Source organism: Typopeltis vanoorti, chromosome 14, assembly GCF_054136105.1.
Source record: "Typopeltis vanoorti isolate ZY-2024b chromosome 14, IOZ_Tvanoo_1.0, whole genome shotgun sequence".
In the NCBI taxonomy this organism is placed as follows: domain Eukaryota; kingdom Metazoa; phylum Arthropoda; class Arachnida; order Uropygi; family Thelyphonidae; genus Typopeltis; species Typopeltis vanoorti.
In genome coordinates this window covers 33,770,898-33,788,835 of record NC_143562.1, presented here as the reverse complement: position 1 = coordinate 33,788,835, position 17,938 = coordinate 33,770,898, and the positions used below count along the sequence as shown (strand labels likewise).

The following is a 17,938-nucleotide window of genomic DNA, read 5'->3' as shown; positions in this document are numbered from 1 at the left end:
ATGAGAGTGTTCTGAAAAGTTGTGATAATCACCATGAAAGTATTGACATGTCTTCTTATATATCCTAAAAGAAAATGAACAAATTATTACAATTTGACGAAACACAGTGGTTAGAGGGTTTTGAGATATATTCTTTCTTGTGGTTATATCAGTTGCTTTAATTTCATTTTAGTTTTTGATGTTTATCTAAACTTTTCAGCCCCCCCCCCCCCATAGATGTTCCAGAAAAATAATGCGAAAATAGTCTAATACAATATTTCATGACCGACTTTCTATCAGCCTTTTTTAAATTTGGTCTGTTATTTGAAGGAAAAGTATCAGACTGCTTAGACCTACAGCCAGAAAAATAAATTGGGTGAGAATTAAATGGATGAGTATGATAATTAAGCAAGAGCTTATATATAAAAAAAAAATGTGGAAGAACTCTAAAAGAGAAAAATAACAAACTCAAGAGCAGTGTCAGAAAAAAACAGAAAAATAGCAAAGTCAAGAAGGTGACTGGCATAATAGGGAAGACAAAATCAGACTCATCATCAACTTCCTGATATATACCCTCAACAGGGTGTACAGGATATGGTAGTACTACATGAAAAATTTACATCATTACTAACTTCCTCTCTACAACTTTCCTCCAAATCAGTCTGTTAGCTGTCAAGACTCCAACATTATCAGATCTTATATTTCTATCTTCTAAGGCACTTTTTTTACTGTATCAATCCATCTATATCTTGGTCTTCTGGGTCTTTTTCCTGAAAACATGGCAGAGGACACTTGTTTCGCTAATCTTTCCTCTCCCATTCTGTATAAGTGATCATACCACCTGAGATTAGCTTTGCTAACACATTCCTGGATGCTGACAGTGGCAAGTTCTTTCATAATATCCTCGTTCTTAATATGATATTAAAAACTGTTCATGTCCCTAATCTTTTTCAGGACTCATAACTGTGGTCTCTAGTCTTTGGTCAAGTGTTTTACTTCTCACCCACCTCTCAGATCCATAAGTTAAAATTGGCTTGGTGTTTTGGCTAATTTCTCTCTTATTCCATATAAATTTATTTAGTTGACTGCCTATCATACCAGCTTTGTCGATTCCGTTGTCTATTTCCATATTTAATTTACCATCTTCACTAAAAATCATTCCTAAGTAGCTGAAATGTTTTACCTTTTCTATAGGTTCTCTGTCCACAGTGCAGTTGATATTTTCAATGTTTCTGCCTATTTTCATTGTAATTATCTTTTTAATGCTGACCTTCATACCACATCTACTACAACAGTTACTCAGTTTAGTCAGGGAATCTTGCAGACTTGTACTGGATTTATTTAAAAGTATAACATCGCCCGCATAAAGCAAAGAGCTGCCTTTAACATCTCCAATTTTGATATCAGGTTTAATACCACTTTCCTTCATAATGTGATCCATATAGATAATGAATAACAGAGAGGATAATGTACATCCTTGTCTGACACCAGATTTAACATTAAACTACCTTCCTGTACTTCCTTCAATTCTAACTGCTGACTTTCAACTCAAAGACTGAGTATTGCTTGATACAATGCCCCATTGACACCATATAACTTTAGCATTTTGAATAGCTTCTCTCTTGGCACCTTGTCATATGCCTTTTCCAGATCTACAAAACTTAAATACAGATCTTTGTTATTATTTTTTTTTAAATAACGAAACCTGTGGTGCGTTCATAATTAGAAGAAACACGTATAAACCACAATGAAAATTATTTAATTGTAAATATTTCATCCTAAGTATCTTAGGACATCATCAGTACAGTATTTAAACAAAAATTAGGAATAACATACAGTTAGGGCGCATGATTACAATAGAATCTCATGAAAACGTGCATAACGTGCTAAAGTAGTACAAAAAAAACAAAAAAAAAAAAACACGTTAATTATTTAACACAGTTTTGTATGATAATTTCCCATACTTTAGGAATAGTAAGAACGTCGTTGCGTTTAGGTTTGGTCTGTGTAGTAGGGCTTCAGAACTTTCTTTGTATAAACGTTCATGTTTAAATAAAGATCTATGTAAAAGTTTAGCCTTTTTCCAATGGATCCTATGGTTTGGATTTTCAATTCCGTGTTGAGAGAGGCCAGATTTCTGCGGTTTAAGAAGACGAATGTGGTCTTGATGTTCCGAGATGTGTTTCTGAACAGACCTACCTGTCTGTCCAAAGTAAGATAATTTGCATGAGCATGGAATCTCATAAACACCAGGTAATATCAAGGGTGAGAATTTGTCCTTAGGAGAAGGTAATAAGTTGTAAATTTGGTTGATAGGTTTGTAAGTAGTGGCAAAATTGTATTTCTTCATAATTTTAGAAAGACGTTCTGAGATGCCTTTAACGTAAGGTATGGGAATCCTATGCACTTCCTGTCTGGTTTGATGTATGCAGAAGTGACTGATGATTTTTTGAGTTGTTTTGGAATTATATCCATTTAGGATGGCTGTATTTTTGATAACTTCTAATTCCTGGTTTAAAGATTCTTCAGAAGAGCAGAATTTGTGTGCTCTGGAAACTAGTGATTTAATAATGCCAGATTTCTGAGATGGATGATGAGCAGAAGAATTGTGAATGTAGCGACCTGAGAACGTAGGCTTGCGAAAGACGGAAGTGGCGATGGAACCGTCTTCTTTTCTTTTGATGTGTAAATCCAAAAAAGAGATACCCTGTGGAGATTCTTTTTCTAACGTAAAGTTGATGCGATGATGAAGAAGGTTAATTTTATCTAGAAACAGTTGTAATTCAGGTTCGGGATGATTCCATACTGCAAATACGTCATCGACATATCTTAGCCAAATTTTTGGTTTGGGTTCAAAAGTGAATATTTTTTCCTTAAGGTGTTCTAGAAACAAATTTGCTAGGTTTGGTGATAAAGGAGATCCCATTGCTGTTCCTTCCTCTTGCTTGTAAATTTGACCTTTCCTGGTGAAGTAACCTGATGCAATAACAAACTTGAACAATTCAACTATATCAGACGGAAATTTTTGAGTTAGTAATTCTATTGTTTCTTTATGGGGAATGTTAGTGAAGAGGGCGACAATGTCGAAGCTGATTAACAAGTCAGTTTTTGATAGTTTAAATACTGTACTGATGATGTCCTAAGATACTTAGGATGAAATATTTACAATTAAATAATTTTCACTGTGGTTTATACGTGTGTTTCTTCTAATTAGATCTTTGTTATATTCCCATGATTTCTCAACTATCTGTCATAAAGTGATAATCTAATCCTGACAACCTCTATTTGGCCTGAATCCAGCTTGTTCTTCACCAAGCTTCTTTTCCACAATCCTTCTCAACTGTTTCTCAAGTATACCTGCATATATCTTACCAGGACTCAGTAGAGAAATACATCTGTAATTCTCACATTCAGTTTTATTTCCCTTTTTATATATGGTTACTATTAGAGCTCTACTCCAATCATCGGGAATTCATCCCTCTCTCTCCAGGCCTTCTGAACTATGCAGTGCAGCCACTGTAACTATCTCTCTTTTATACCTCCATACTTGAACATTTCTGGTCGAATATCATCTACTCCTGCCTTTCCACATTTCAGGCTTTTGATGGCTTTTTCTGCTTCAAGTATGGATATGTATTCCTGACTGCATGCCTAGTCAGTGTATTTTACCACTGTGTTGTCATCACTGCTTGTTTCATTTAGCAATTTTTCAAAGTAATTACTCCATACTTAAAGAAATTTTTTTTTCTCCTGTTTTCATGTCACTTTTATCATGGCACTTTTTCCTTCATTTCTGAGCTTCTTCAACAACCTTTGGGGTGTGGGGGACTTGTTTAACCGGGCAACGCTCCAGCTAGCATGAAATTCTGTCATGTTGTACCATCATTTGATATTTTGGTTTAAGCCAATAAAAATACAATTTGGTCAGCTAAATCCCGAATTGCCAGCCCATCCTCATTTGTACAGTATTCAGGTAGATACCTAACAGGGTGCACCATGAGAAGGTGAGTATTGGACATTAGGTCAGAAGCCCTGATCATTTCTCTGCATTCCTTTAAAGGCTATGTGGAGGTCTCCTCTCAGTTGTATAGCTTTTGACCTTTAAGCACCCCAAAATCAGACAATGAGAGGAAATTAGCAGAGTGAGCCAAAGAAAATTCTAAAAAAGTTCTTTCACTATGTAACCATTAAAATAGTAATAAATGTTATAGAATAATTTTCATGAATGCTGATGCAGATGAAGTAGTTGAATTGTGGAGTAATTATTTTGTGTGTACCGTCTAGATGAGTGGGAGGATATTGCAATAACAGTTGTGACAGAGAATAATGCATAAATAGTGATAGATGAACCAGAACTGCTTAGAATATTACAGAACTTTGATGTGAATGAATACTGATTTGATACTAGATGGGATATCATCTTGGGTATTAAGAGAATGTGCCAGGAAATTAGCTGTGCCTCTGAACTGAAATTTCAGTTCTGGTAATCCTAAGATAGTGGAAAGAGGATGATGAAAGTTTATTTTTCACTTGGTTAGAGTATAATAAATTTAGTTTAATCCTTTATCCAAGTGTGAGCAAACAAAGTTTGCGCCTGAAAGTATCTTCAGGACTGGGTTAGGTTGGTACACACCAGGGCAACTCGTTGCAAAGGTGGAGCAAGATACCAACACTCCTATCTCAGTATCTCCTATAATGCAAAACACATCTCCTTGCGGATATGTCTAATGTTATGCATTAAGGGAAGGGCCACTACCCAGACTAGTTTCGACCTTTATTGAGGTCTCTTCAGTGGGAGCCAGGCCCAAGTGGAGATATCAGGCAGAAGCATTAGCAGGTCATCTCTACCTATAGGAATTGCCAATTGGTGTGCCACCCTTTTTTAATAATTTACTCTGGATTTAGAGAAAGATGTTGAAAGTTTATTTTTCACTTGGTTAGAGTATAATAAATTTAGTTTAATCCTTTATCCAAGTGTGAGCAAACAAAGTTTGCGCCTGAAAGTATCTTCAGGACTGGGTTAGGTTGGTACACACCAGGGCAACTCGTTGCAAAGGTGGAGCAAGCTACCAACACTCCTATCTCAGTATCTCCTATAATGCAAAACACATCTCCTTGCGGATATGTCTAATGTTATGCATTAAGGGAAGGGCCACTACCCAGACTAGTTTCGACCTTTATTGAGGTCTCTTCAGTGGGAGCCTTTGTTTGCTCACACTTGGATAAAGGATTAAACTAAATTTATTATACTCTAACCAAGTGAAAAATAAACTTTCAACATCTTTCTCTAAATCCAGAGTAATTCAATAAAAAAGGGTGGCACACCATTTGGCAACTCCTATAGATAGAGATGACCTGCTAATGCTTCTGCCTGGTATCTCAACTTGGGCCTGGCTCCCACTGAAGAGACCTCAATAAAGGTCGAAACTAGTCTGGGTTGTGGCCCTTCCCTTAATGCATAACATTAGACATATCCGCAAGGAGATGTGTTTTGCATTATAGGAGATACTGAGATAGGAGTGTTGGTAGCTTGCTCCACCTTTGCAACGAGTTGCCCTGGTGTGTACCAACCTAACCCAGTCCTGAAGATACTTTCAGGCGCAAACTTTGTTTGCTCACACTTGGATAAAGGATTAAACTAAATTTATTATACTCTAACCAAGTGAAAAATAAACTTTCAACATCTTTCTCTAAATCCAGAGTAAATTATTAAAAAAGGGTGGCACACCAATTGGCAATTCCTATAGGTAGAGATGACCTGCTAATGCTTCTGCCTGATATCTCCACTTGGGCCTGGCTCCCACTGAAGAGACCTCAATAAAGGTCGAAACTAGTCTGGGTAGTGGCCCTTCCCTTAATGCATAACATTAGACATATCCGCAAGGAGATGTGTTTTGCATTATAGGAGATACTGAGATAGGAGTGTTGGTAGCTTGCTCCACCTTTGCAACGAGTTGCCCTGGTGTGTACCAACCTAACCCAGTCCTGAAGATACTTTCAGGCGCAAACTTTGTTTGCTCACACTTGGATAAAGGATTAAACTAAATTTATTATACTCTAACCAAGTGAAAAATAAACTTTCAACATCTTTCTCTAAATCCAGAGTAAATTATTAAAAAAGGGTGGCACACCAATTGGCAATTCCTATAGGTAGAGATGACCTGCTAATGCTTCTGCCTGATATCTCCACTTGGGCCTGGCTCCCACTGAAGAGACCTCAATAAAGGTCGAAACTAGTCTGGGTAGTGGCCCTTCCCTTAATGCATAACATTAGACATATCCGCAAGGAGATGTGTTTTGCATTATAGGAGATACTGAGATAGGAGTGTTGGTAGCTTGCTCCACCTTTGCAACGAGTTGCCCTGGTGTGTACCAACCTAACCCAGTCCTGAAGATACTTTCAGGCGCAAACTTTGTTTGCTCACACTTGGATAAAGGATTAAACTAAATTTATTAGTGGAAAGAGGAAAAAAATAGTTCTGTTGCATTAAAAAAAAAAAAAAAAAAATCCAAAGTTCCAGGTTAAGTAGCAAATTATAGACTGATCATTATCTCAGAAGTGATTCTTAAATTATTGGAGAAGTTGGTCAAAAGCAGCATTCAGGAATGGGTAGACAGTTTAAGAGTTGAAAGTTTATTTTTCACTTGGTTAGACTATAATAAATTTAGTTTAATCCTTTATCCAAGTGTGAGCAAACAAAGTTTGCGCCTGAAAATATCTTCAGGACTAAATATGGTATTGTACTATCTTACTGGGGTTAGGTAGTACAACACTGGGAAACTCGTAGCAAAGGTGGACCAAGCTAACAACACTCCTATCCCAGTATCTCCCATAATGCAAAAACACATCTCCTTGCAGACATGTATAATGCTATGCATTAAGGGAAGGGCCACTATCCAGACTGGTTTTGACCTATATTGAGATCTCGTCAGTTGGAGCCAGAGCCAGACCCAGAAGTGGTTATACTAAGGTAGAAGCAATAGTAAATAAACTTCCAACATCTTTCTCTAAATCCAGAGTAATTTAATAATAAGGTGGTACACCTTTTGGCAACTCGTATAGGTAAATATGACTTCTCCATTGTTTCTGCTTAGTATCACCACTTCTGGGTCTGGCCCCACTCATGAGACCTGAATAAGGGTCGAAACCAGTCTGGGTAGTGGTCCTTCCTTTAATGCCTACATTATGCATGTCTGCAAGGAGATGTGTTTTGCATTATGGGAGATACTGAGACAAGGAGTGATGAGAGCTTGGTCCACCTTTGCTACGAGTTGCCTTAGTCCTGAAGATACTTCAGGCGCAAACTTTGTTTGCTTACACTTGGATAAAGGATTAAACTAAATTTATTATAGTCTAACCAGTGGAAAATAAACTTCCAACATAATATACAAATTAAGAAGTAGTAGCCCAAGTACAGAACCCTGAGGCACTCCACTAGCCACCCTTATTCTCCTAGATTCTACTCCACTATATTACCCTCTGATATCTGTCTCTCTGCCCCTCCCCATCCATTTCCCCCTGCCTCATATCTATTTCCACCTTTTCCAACTTTTGTAAATATCTGGATTTGACTGTAGAATGTTTTCTTGTGCCTCTTTTTCATTTTGTGCTTCCTGTATAAGATGAGATAAAAAAAATTGGTGGTTTGTTCTTTCTCTCTCTCTCTCTCTTTTTTTTTTTTTTTACTGGATGGCAAAAAAAAAAAAAAGGTTTGAAATTTAGAGGGCACATTGCAAAACTGCGTATTGCATTAACTATTATATATATATGCATATACATATATATATATTAGGGTTACCAAGTAATTTTATAAACTTGGTTATTAAATGTGCCTTTTTTTCATTTTGTGCTTCCTGTATAAGATGAGATAAAAAAAATTGGTGGTTTGTTCTTTCTCTCTCTCTCTCTCTTTTTTTTTTTTTTTTTTTTTTTTACTGGATGCCAAAAAAAAAAAAAAAGGTTTGAAATTTAGAGGGCACATTGCAAAACTGCGTATTGCATTAACTATTATATATATATGTATATACATATATATATATTAGGGTTACCAAGTAATTTTATAAACTTGGTTATTTTACTCCTAGTCCCAAGTAAGCAAACAGTTAAGTTTGCGCCTGAACATTACCTAATATACATTACCCAAGGTAAAAAAAAAACTTATTTACATATATATATATATTTGGAGCAGTCTCATGCATCCAAATTTATATATATATATATTTGGAGCAGTCTCATGCATCTAAATTGACTATGGTTTGGAAAGTTTTTCAGGGCCAAGGCAGATTCAAGAAATAACCTCTTATATTATTTGTATTTGCTGTGGTATAATAGTGGCCTTCTTCCAGTGTATCCTGTGGTGAGTGTCCAAAGTGTGGTCAGCAAGTCCTCAGTGGCTGTACTGATGGAAATAGATGTAGTCCTTGTGTTAAAAAATTCTGATATTGGCTGTCCTGCCTGTTTGGCCATAATAGGACAAACAGGTTACAGTTTGAAACTGCAAGGGAACTGATAGATCTAGGGAATGTGGCTGGTCTTTCCTGGAGCAGACAAGGGATGATAATTTTTGATCTAGTCTGTAAGTGGTTGTAAAGTTTAGGATTTTTGTGAATTTTTTTGGATGTGCCCTGGATATATGGAATGACTACAGATCTTGGCCTTTAATTTTCCAGGAAATGACAACATATACTAGAATATTAATTATAAAAACCTTTAATTAATACCTTCCTATATTTTGGAAATGTTGCATTGCCATTATCAGGGATCACAAAAACAATGATATATCCATGCAGGCACTAACACTGAGATAATTAGGCTGAATAAAGGCAACAAAAGTTGGGGCCTAGAATCCTAAATGGTGCCCCCTTAGTGGGCTAAATTGGGTTGTTTTGGTCTAAACCTAAGATGGCATCATAATAAGGCACATTTAATAAGTTCTGATAAAAGTGCTTAACTACTGAACTTGACCATATTCTTAACACTTTTTTAGCCAATGGCTACAATCCCTCAAAAAATATTAAAACTCTCTAACAGTAGAAATCCCCCCCCCCCTTTCAGAGCAGAGATTACTCAAGATTTATTACCATAATCCTTGTAGATAAGCTTATACGTTATCCATATTGGTTAAACATAGCTTTTAATTTTTCAGGAAAGAAATAACAATGTTGGTTAATCAACTTCGGTTCCATTTGTACAGCCAATCGAGACTTGCTAACAGTACTTTGGACACTCACCATAGGATATATTCCAAACTTTTATTTTCCGTTAAATTCTTCCACCTATATAACTGTCCCAAGCTACTTTCTAAGATTATTACTGTTACCTCCCTTATAATTTTGCATAAATTCTTCTTGATACTTCTGTATGTCTGTTCATCCTCTAAGTCAAGACTAGGTTATCACTCTCACCAGCTGAGGGCGAGGGTGACCTCTGAGTTACAATCAGATAAATTCCAGAACTTTTAATCCTTGTATTCCTTCTACTACATGTTGCCTAAGATATTTGTCCTTCAAGACTTTGAGAAATTCTTCAAGAAATACCAAACATCACTATAATTTCATCTACATTCTCACCTCATTTCTTGGCCATAGTCATACTGTTTATTGTTCCTTCAGGCAAGCATTCTAATATATACATCAAGAATCATTGAATCTTCATACCTGATATCTCACAAATTCAGTCATTCTTCACTCACCTGCATCTTTCACTCTCTTTTTAAACATGCTGCTTCTTTGTTTGTTCACTTGTTTTTCTGTCATCTCTCTATCCCTTTTTTCTGTACTGTCTAAACTTCCTCTCATTTTCACTTTTTTTTCCATTTCTCTCATTCACATAATTTTCTCTCACTTTCTGGTTTTTGTTTCCTCATCAGTTAGCCTTTCAAGTCTCCTAATCTTGAAAGGCTAACTCTTTCATGCTTTTCATTTTTCATATTTTCTACTTCATGTCTCTTTCTGTCTCTCACTAAGCATCCTATCCTCATTCACACCATCTCAAAACCTAAAGATCCACTTGCTTTGCCTAATGCTATGGTAGTAAATAATAGTATGAGAGCCAAAAGATGATTTTATAACAGGATGAAATGCCATGTCAGCTGGAACATCACACAGTTAAAGAAGGCTTTGCCTTTTCATCAGAAAAGGCAGAGCTTTCCAGAGAAACAGTGCAGAAACCAGAGCAAACAGTGAAAAGTTGGCTACTGGAACAAACTTAACATCAGCAGTGTACAAGATAGGTAGCATTAGTGTAAGATGTAGCAACAAAGAGAAGTGGAACCACCAGAAGAATTAAAGAAGTATTATATTGATGTAATTGGCATTATTGAAATAAAGAACAAAAAAAAAACAGTCTTTTTAATTTACTGAAATAAAGAGCCAAAAGGCTTCAGTTCAGCATTGCAAAAATTATAAAAATCAAGTGGATATTAATCTGGTGTTAGTAAGGTGGGATGTCACAAACCCCAAAGATTTTAAATTGACTATAACTATTTAACAACGCGTGGCACTGAATCATGCCTCAGTATAGTTTCCCCTCCCGTAACCTGCTACTCAACGCCATAAACGACAGGCTGTTGCATGCAAGCAAATTTAGTGTGGGACCCCACGTTACCACTTTTGTTATATTTTCTCACCTTAATAATGCCGGATTAAATCCGGCATTATTTCAAAGCTGAATATATAAAAGTTTCATATGAAATTTGACCAGAGAGCTTACAGGAACTCACTTGCCAGCATTTGCGAGTTGCCCTAGCTGGACCTTATAGGAGACATGATCGCTATGCTTAAGCATCCATATATTCGCCTCCTATTGGTCCATTTTGATAAGGTTTCACTGGCCCATCAGAGACGAGGCAGTGACGAAAACCAATCAGTTTGAAACAGCTGTCAGGCCAGTGAAACCTTATCAAAATGGACCAAAAGGAGGTGACCATATGGACGCTTGGGCATAGCGATCATGTCTGCTATAAGGTCTGGCTAGGACAACTTGTAAATGTTGGCAAGTTGTCCAGAGCGCTTACAGGAATAAAGTTCTCTGGTCAAATTTCATATGAAACTTTTATAGTTTCTATATTTGGCTTTGAAATAATGCTTGATTTAACATCCACTTGATTTTTATAAGTCTTTTTAATAACTAAGATGTTATATTCAGGAAGTAGCTAATTGACTACTTCAGGAGGTAGTCAATTAGCTATAGTATTCAGTGGAGTAAACGGCTGTAGGCAAACATCAAAATGGGGGATTTGAATTATGAAGTTTATTGGAGAATTGGAGGAATTTTTGAGTCATTAGTAAAGGAAGCTGATACAAAGAAAAAGGTAAAGTTGGACCTTGTTAAAGATCTAAACAGCAGAGTAGGAAATGAATTACAAACATATAGAAATGTTCTGAGAAAATATGGAGAAAAGAGTAAAGCTAATAACTACCTGCTTGATGTTGAGGATATGGAGTGGTCATTACTAATGCCATGTTCCAGCAAACATGTACATAAATTCACTAGGGGAAAATATAAGAAATTAGAAATCTCATTGACTGTGTCAATGTGATTTCTAAATAGGATGGTGGTCTCACACAACAATGAAATTGATCTCTCACTTAAACAATTGTAAGTATCCATACCTCCAATGGGATTCGAACTCGTGACCTGTTAATTGGAGGCAGGTATGCTAATCACTTAGCCAACCAGGCTGGCAGATATATGGAGTAAGCATTGATAAATTTATTCACCCTAAAATTATTAGAATAAATGAGACATGGTGGTTGAATGAGGATGATATCCTGACAGGAATAGAAATGGAAGAGTACAGTATTTTTCTTGAGTTTAGAAAGGACAAATTTTTACAAATTATTATAAAGATACCAAAGCAACTGTCAAATTTAATAAAAAATAAAAACAAACAAATTCAAGTAGAAAAAGGAGTTATACAGGATTGCCTTCTGTCACACAATTTCTTTGCTTCTTGAAGAAATCTGCAAAACCACAGCTGAAGAACCAGGTCTACAAATAAATAGCATCAATATCAATCGCATTAAATATTCAGATAATATTATTTTTCTTGCAGAATCTGGAGTACAATTGGAAGAGATAATAAAAAGTTTTAAATGAAGAGTTCAAAACTTTTGAAATGAAAATCAATCTAAGCAAAACTAAAACAATTTTAGTTTTGCTTAGATTGATTAGGAAAAATTTTCCTAATCAAGTAAAGTAAATAAACAAGTAAATGGAATAAGTAAAGCAATTTACATATCTTGGCAGCCTCATCATTCACAACCTTGACAACACAGAAACAGTAAAATACAGATGTAACAAAGGATGGTCTAATATTATTTCATATTATTGATGAAATTTATCTCCTACTTACGGCAATGTATGGAGCAGAGACATGGAGACTCAATCAGAAAGAAATACAGAAAATCAGAGCATTTGAAATGAAATGTTAAGAAAAATAAGACTTGCTGGTCAGAACACAAAACAAATAAGCAAGTCAAACACAAATTAAACTATAGAGCAGATATGATAGCTATAATTCTTAAACAACAATTAAGATGGTTCAGACACCTCCAGAGAACGTCCTCTGAAACATTACCAAATATAGTCTTCAATGGAGTCATTGGAAGAAGATGAAAGAGGCAGGCCAAAAAGAACTTGGCTGCAGCCTTCGAAGGAAAGGTCACATTTATTGAGCTTTAGAGAGAGAGATGACTGAAATGGCCATAGATATAGATGGCAAAGATTTCATAGGGTAGTCAACCCATCATCTGATGAATGAGAAAGCAGAAGGTAGACATGAAAGAGGGGAAATAATGGCAATGGTTTTGAGGCAGTATTATGTGAGGTGGAGGTTGACATTGGGACAGGATAATTGGGTGTTACTATAGGCTAGTGCAGTGTTTCTCAAACTTCAGATATCTGTGTACCCCTTCTTAAATTTTCATTATTACCAAGTACCCCCTAATTAATCAATTAAAAATAAATTAATTAAAATAAATTCATTAATTAAAATTAATAAATTAATTAAAAATATTAATTAAAATTAAATATTTATTTTATTTGAATTTATATGTTCATGTAAACAAAAAATATGATTTATTTTTAAATTTTGGTTCTCTAGAGATGTCAGATGACACACTCATCAATTTCATTTGGTCCAGATGTAATATCAATGTTTTCTTGTTGCTTACAGCTACTTGTATTTGCTATATTGCTCTCTTTTGGGGGTTTTATAAATTCAATCTTTAACCAATGAGCCATACGTAAGAATTTGAAAGCTAAAAAAAAATACTGTATTTACTCAAATATAACTCTAACTTTTTTCCCAAAATTAAACCTAAAAAATCATGCTGCGAGATACGTGCGGGAATTTTCAGAAAAAAAACCGAAAATGGTGCGACTCCAAGAAGCTCCTACTTGCTATCACTACTTTTGGCATCGAGAAGTTTCTTTGTATGCATCGTCAAAGTCATCTACCCAAATAGCATCATCTTCTTTCCCATTATTTCAAGCAAAAATTACCAGTAATTTACAAGACTTGAGATACGTAGAGCAGCGAAGAACTGCATATGATTGGTGTGGTATTAACAAAAGATTGCACGAACCAAAGACAAATTAGCATTTCAACAGTTGAGTTGAAATGCTAATTCCTTCAACCGAATTCTATAATATCTGAAACACATTCACTATATATTTCTTAGTTTTAACACGTTAACGACGGGGTGGTGTCAAGCAAAACCATATGTTCCTCCGGCAACATATGGTTTTGCTTGATCTACACAGCAGTTTCTGTTGGAAAGGGGATGCGATTCATTAGTTAGTGCCGTTTTATCCAGGTTGTCTCTAATTGCACTGTTTGTTGAAAAATATGACTCCTTTAATTATGCATAGCCAAAAATTGCTACATACCCCTAACGACCTTTCGCATACCCCGGGAGGTACGCGTACCACACAGAGAATGTCCTCTCAAACATTACCAAATATAATCTTCAATGGAGTCATTGGAAGAAGATGAAAGAGGCAGACCAAAAAGAACTTGGCTGCAGTCTTCGAAGGAAAGGTCACATTTATTGAGCTTTAGAGAGAGATGACTGAAATGGCCAGAGATACAGATGGCAAAGATTTCATAGGGGAGTCAACCCATCATCTGATGAATGAGAAAGCAGAAGGTAGACATGAAAGAAGGGAAATAGTGGCAATGGTTTTGAGGCAGTATTATGTGAGGTGGAGGTTGACAATGGGACAGGATAATTGGGTTTTACTATAGGCTAGTGCAGTGTTTCTCAAACTTCAGATATCTGTGTACCCCCTTCTTAAATTTTCATTATTACCAAGTACCCCCTAATTAATCAATTAAAAATAAATAAATTAAAATAAATTCATTAATTAAAATTAATAAATTAATTTAAAATATTAATTAAAATTAAATATCTATTTTATTTGAATTTATATGTTCATGTAAACAAAAAATATGATTTATTTTTAAATTTTGGTTCTCTAGAGAAACACTGGCTAGTGAATGGGGAGAGTAGTGATGAAGAAATGTATGAGTAACTTGGGTTAGTGACAAAGGAAGGGTGATTATTACGGTTAATTTTAATTATGGCAGTATAGATTGGAATGAAGAGAGAGAGCATTTGCAAAAGGAAAATGAATTTCTTGAGTTCTTGAGAGACAACTGTCTTAGGCAGTATGTAAAGCAGGGCATGCAAGGATCAAGAGTTTTAGATCTCATCATTTCATCAGAGGATGGGAGATTGTGAGTGGGGTTTTGCTTCCCTCTAGTAGGTGAGAGTGATCAAGAAGGTGATCTCTGAATTGTGGCTAGCTGTATGAAGACTTCTGTGAGGAAAGGATATGTGCGGAATTAAAGGCTAGTGATTATTAGAAGCTTAGGAAACAGCTTGAAATTATAGCATGGTGTTGAGTGGAAAAGAAATACACAGTGTGCCTGTTAAGTAATGAGACAATTATTATATCAAAACAAAGAACTATATTTGGAATTGTCATTTACACATATTCAAAATAATCTTCCTCAAACTTCACACAACATTTACTTTTGTCGTATCGTACAGATGTTTGAAGGTGTGGTGAAAGTCCTGGACAGGAATCTCCCTCAGTGTCTGGGGTCACACTGCATTGGATGTCCTCACTGTCGCTGAAGCACTTCCCTTTCAAGATACTTCATCTGTGGGAAGAGAAAAAGTCTGGAGGAGCCAAATCTGGCAAATGGGAGGGGGGGGGGATGTTCAATCACACGGATCAACTTCAATGTTCACTTGTCATGCAACAAAAACCAGTTGTTGTGTGAACAGTTCTTTCCTGACATGTTGTATACAGGCATACAGACATTGCATTACTCCTAAATAATACTGACCATTTACTATGGTGTGCTCAGGAACAAATTTGCGGTGGATAATTCCAGCATCATTGAAAAAACAATGACCATTGTCTTGACGTGATTTTTGCATCCTGACTTGGGAGAAGCTGGGGAGAAGACGTTTCACTCCATTCCATACTCTGTCATTTCATTTCCGGATCAAACTGAAAACACTAATTTTCATCACTGGTGACATTTCTTTGCAACACATCTTGATCTACTGCACATTTTGCACATTGGATGAAATTTTGACAAGGCAACCCGGTACTCTCTGTTTGTGTGTCAACATATGTGGCACAAATCCAAACAAGGCTGTGCAAATCTCTTTCTAAGATTAATCTGTCCAGTTCCTTATTGACACCAAGCTGTAAGGCAAGTAGCCTAGTGGTTATTTGCCTATCACGGGCAACAATTTCCCTTGCTTTCACCACATTTTCATTTGTCTGTGCAGAAACTGGCCGTCTACAGCATGATTGATCCTCATGGGACTCCTTCCTCTCTTTAAACATTGAAAACCAGCAGAACACCTGTGCATGGCTCAGACAGTCATTATCATTACTTTTTTTTTTTAGGTCTTGGTACACTTTTGTAGCAGTTTTTCCTAATTTACATGAAAATTTTATCACAGCTCTTTGCTCCATGATGCAACTTCTGACATGCTCCACTCACACACACTTACTTCAAAAGGTTGCCACACAAAAACTGCTGAGTCACCTGACTTGAAAGTTGCACCTGTGATTACAACACACTCTAGTGGTCAAAACTAAACATGTTTGTTACTTTTATTCAAAGGGCTGTCCTGTTAAAAAATCAGTCATTACTTAACGGGCACACTATGTAAGTGCTGCTTGGAAAATGACAAAGAGATACTTAACAGCATCATTGTGTGAATTTATTCTGAAAGTCAAAAGGCTGAATAGTGCAGGTTTAAATTGGCTTCATGAGGGAATTAAGCATGAAATCTGGAAGAAAAAGAAGGCACTTTAGAGGGGGCACAAGATGAATAATATATTATTATTATTTCTACTTGTGCTGCGTGACACCTCCAAGGACTTATTGCAGGAGGGCACTCTACTCCATTCTGCTGCACTACATACATCTAACAATCTCTCCTACTACTTCATTCATGGTAATAATCAGTCTTATTACTTAATGGGAGTTGCACGAGAGTGTGAAGAGGAGGACAGATTACTGCCTGGGCCAGACTCTTGTTAATCACACTCTTACATAACTTTCACATATGGCTCCTAGTTCTCTATTCGTCATATATTGAAAATATTTCCTTTGCATCAATTTTATAAATCTCCTTTAATATCTTAAAAGTTTCTATCATTGGTCCCCTCTTTTCAGCCTATCAACTAAACTTTGTAACCCATGAACCTTCAACCTATCCTCATGGTGGAGCATTCCACAGACCTGTCATCAGCTTAGCCACTTCTCTCTGAATCTTCTCTACCACATCCTGGTCCCCAAGAAACCCAGGTGACCAAATCTGTGCACAGTAGTCAAGATGTAGTCAAATCATAGTGTTATAAAGAGGGATAATAACTTCCCTTTCTTTACTTGTTAGTTTGTTTTTCAACATCCAAGTAATCCTTTGAGCCCTTTTACCAACTTTTGCCTTTGAGAATAACTCTGTCCACCATTATCCCCAAGTTCTTAGCCTTACCAATTTCCTGTAATCCAGTACCATCATTTCGAGTCAATATGCAACCTTTTCAACCTGAAGCGTATAATCTTAGATTTTGTAGCATTAAATTGACAATCATTATCCTTTGCCCACAGTGTAAATTTATTTAAATAATCCTGCAAGTAGTCTACATTACCTTTTATCAACTATTGCTCTTCCCAGTTGTGTATCATCAGCAAACAACTGAATATCTCCTTTTAAATCTTTCCCTGTATCATTGATATACAGATTAAAGAGTAGTGGTCCTAGTACAGAATCCTGAGGTACTCCACTGTATACTACTTTCTGGTGTCTGTCTGTCAGCCAGCTTCCCTATCCATGCTACTAGCTTCATATCCATTCCTATTTGCTCCAACTTTTGTGATGGTTTTTCCACGTGGTATTCTGTCAAATGCCTTTGCAAAGTCCAGCAGTATCATGGTGGAGCCATTTCCTTTATCCATTTCTGTTGTCACTTCATTATAAAATGTGAATAAATTATTAAGACAGGACCTACTATTTATAAAGCAGTACTATGCACTATAGAGTATCACATCCCTTTCTACCCAATGTTGGATTTTACCTTGAATCAACTTTTCAAATACTTTAACTACCATTCCTGATATATTAATTGGTCTGTAGTTGCTACCTCTGTCTTGGAGCCACTTTTATGCAGTGGAACTGGAAAGAGGGTAAGACCGTTTCATTGCATTCCAATACAGATGAAGTTGCATTGGAATTCAATTCTAATGAAGTTGTTCAATTTAACCTTGCCAGAGCTGAGCTGAGATTTAGATTGAACAACTTCATTAGAAACAATGCCAGTTATCTTGCACATTCATGCAGTACACAGGCTGACATGCCATCCAGTCCCACTGTTGTGTTCACATTTGTATTTTTTTAATATACTGAACATCTCCTTGTT

At 36.2% G+C, this 17,938-nt stretch overlaps 2 protein-coding genes across 5 annotated transcripts in view; both read left to right on the top strand.

Moving 5' to 3' along the window:
• The window catches only part of MICU1 (Mitochondrial calcium uptake 1), a 308,863-nt gene that overhangs the window by 1,049 nt on the left and 289,876 nt on the right, over positions 1–17,938 (top strand). The window lies entirely within an intron of this gene.
• The window catches only part of PIG-L (phosphatidylinositol glycan anchor biosynthesis class L), a 46,187-nt gene that overhangs the window by 649 nt on the left and 27,600 nt on the right, over positions 1–17,938 (top strand). The gene's annotated exons all lie outside the window — the stretch shown is intronic.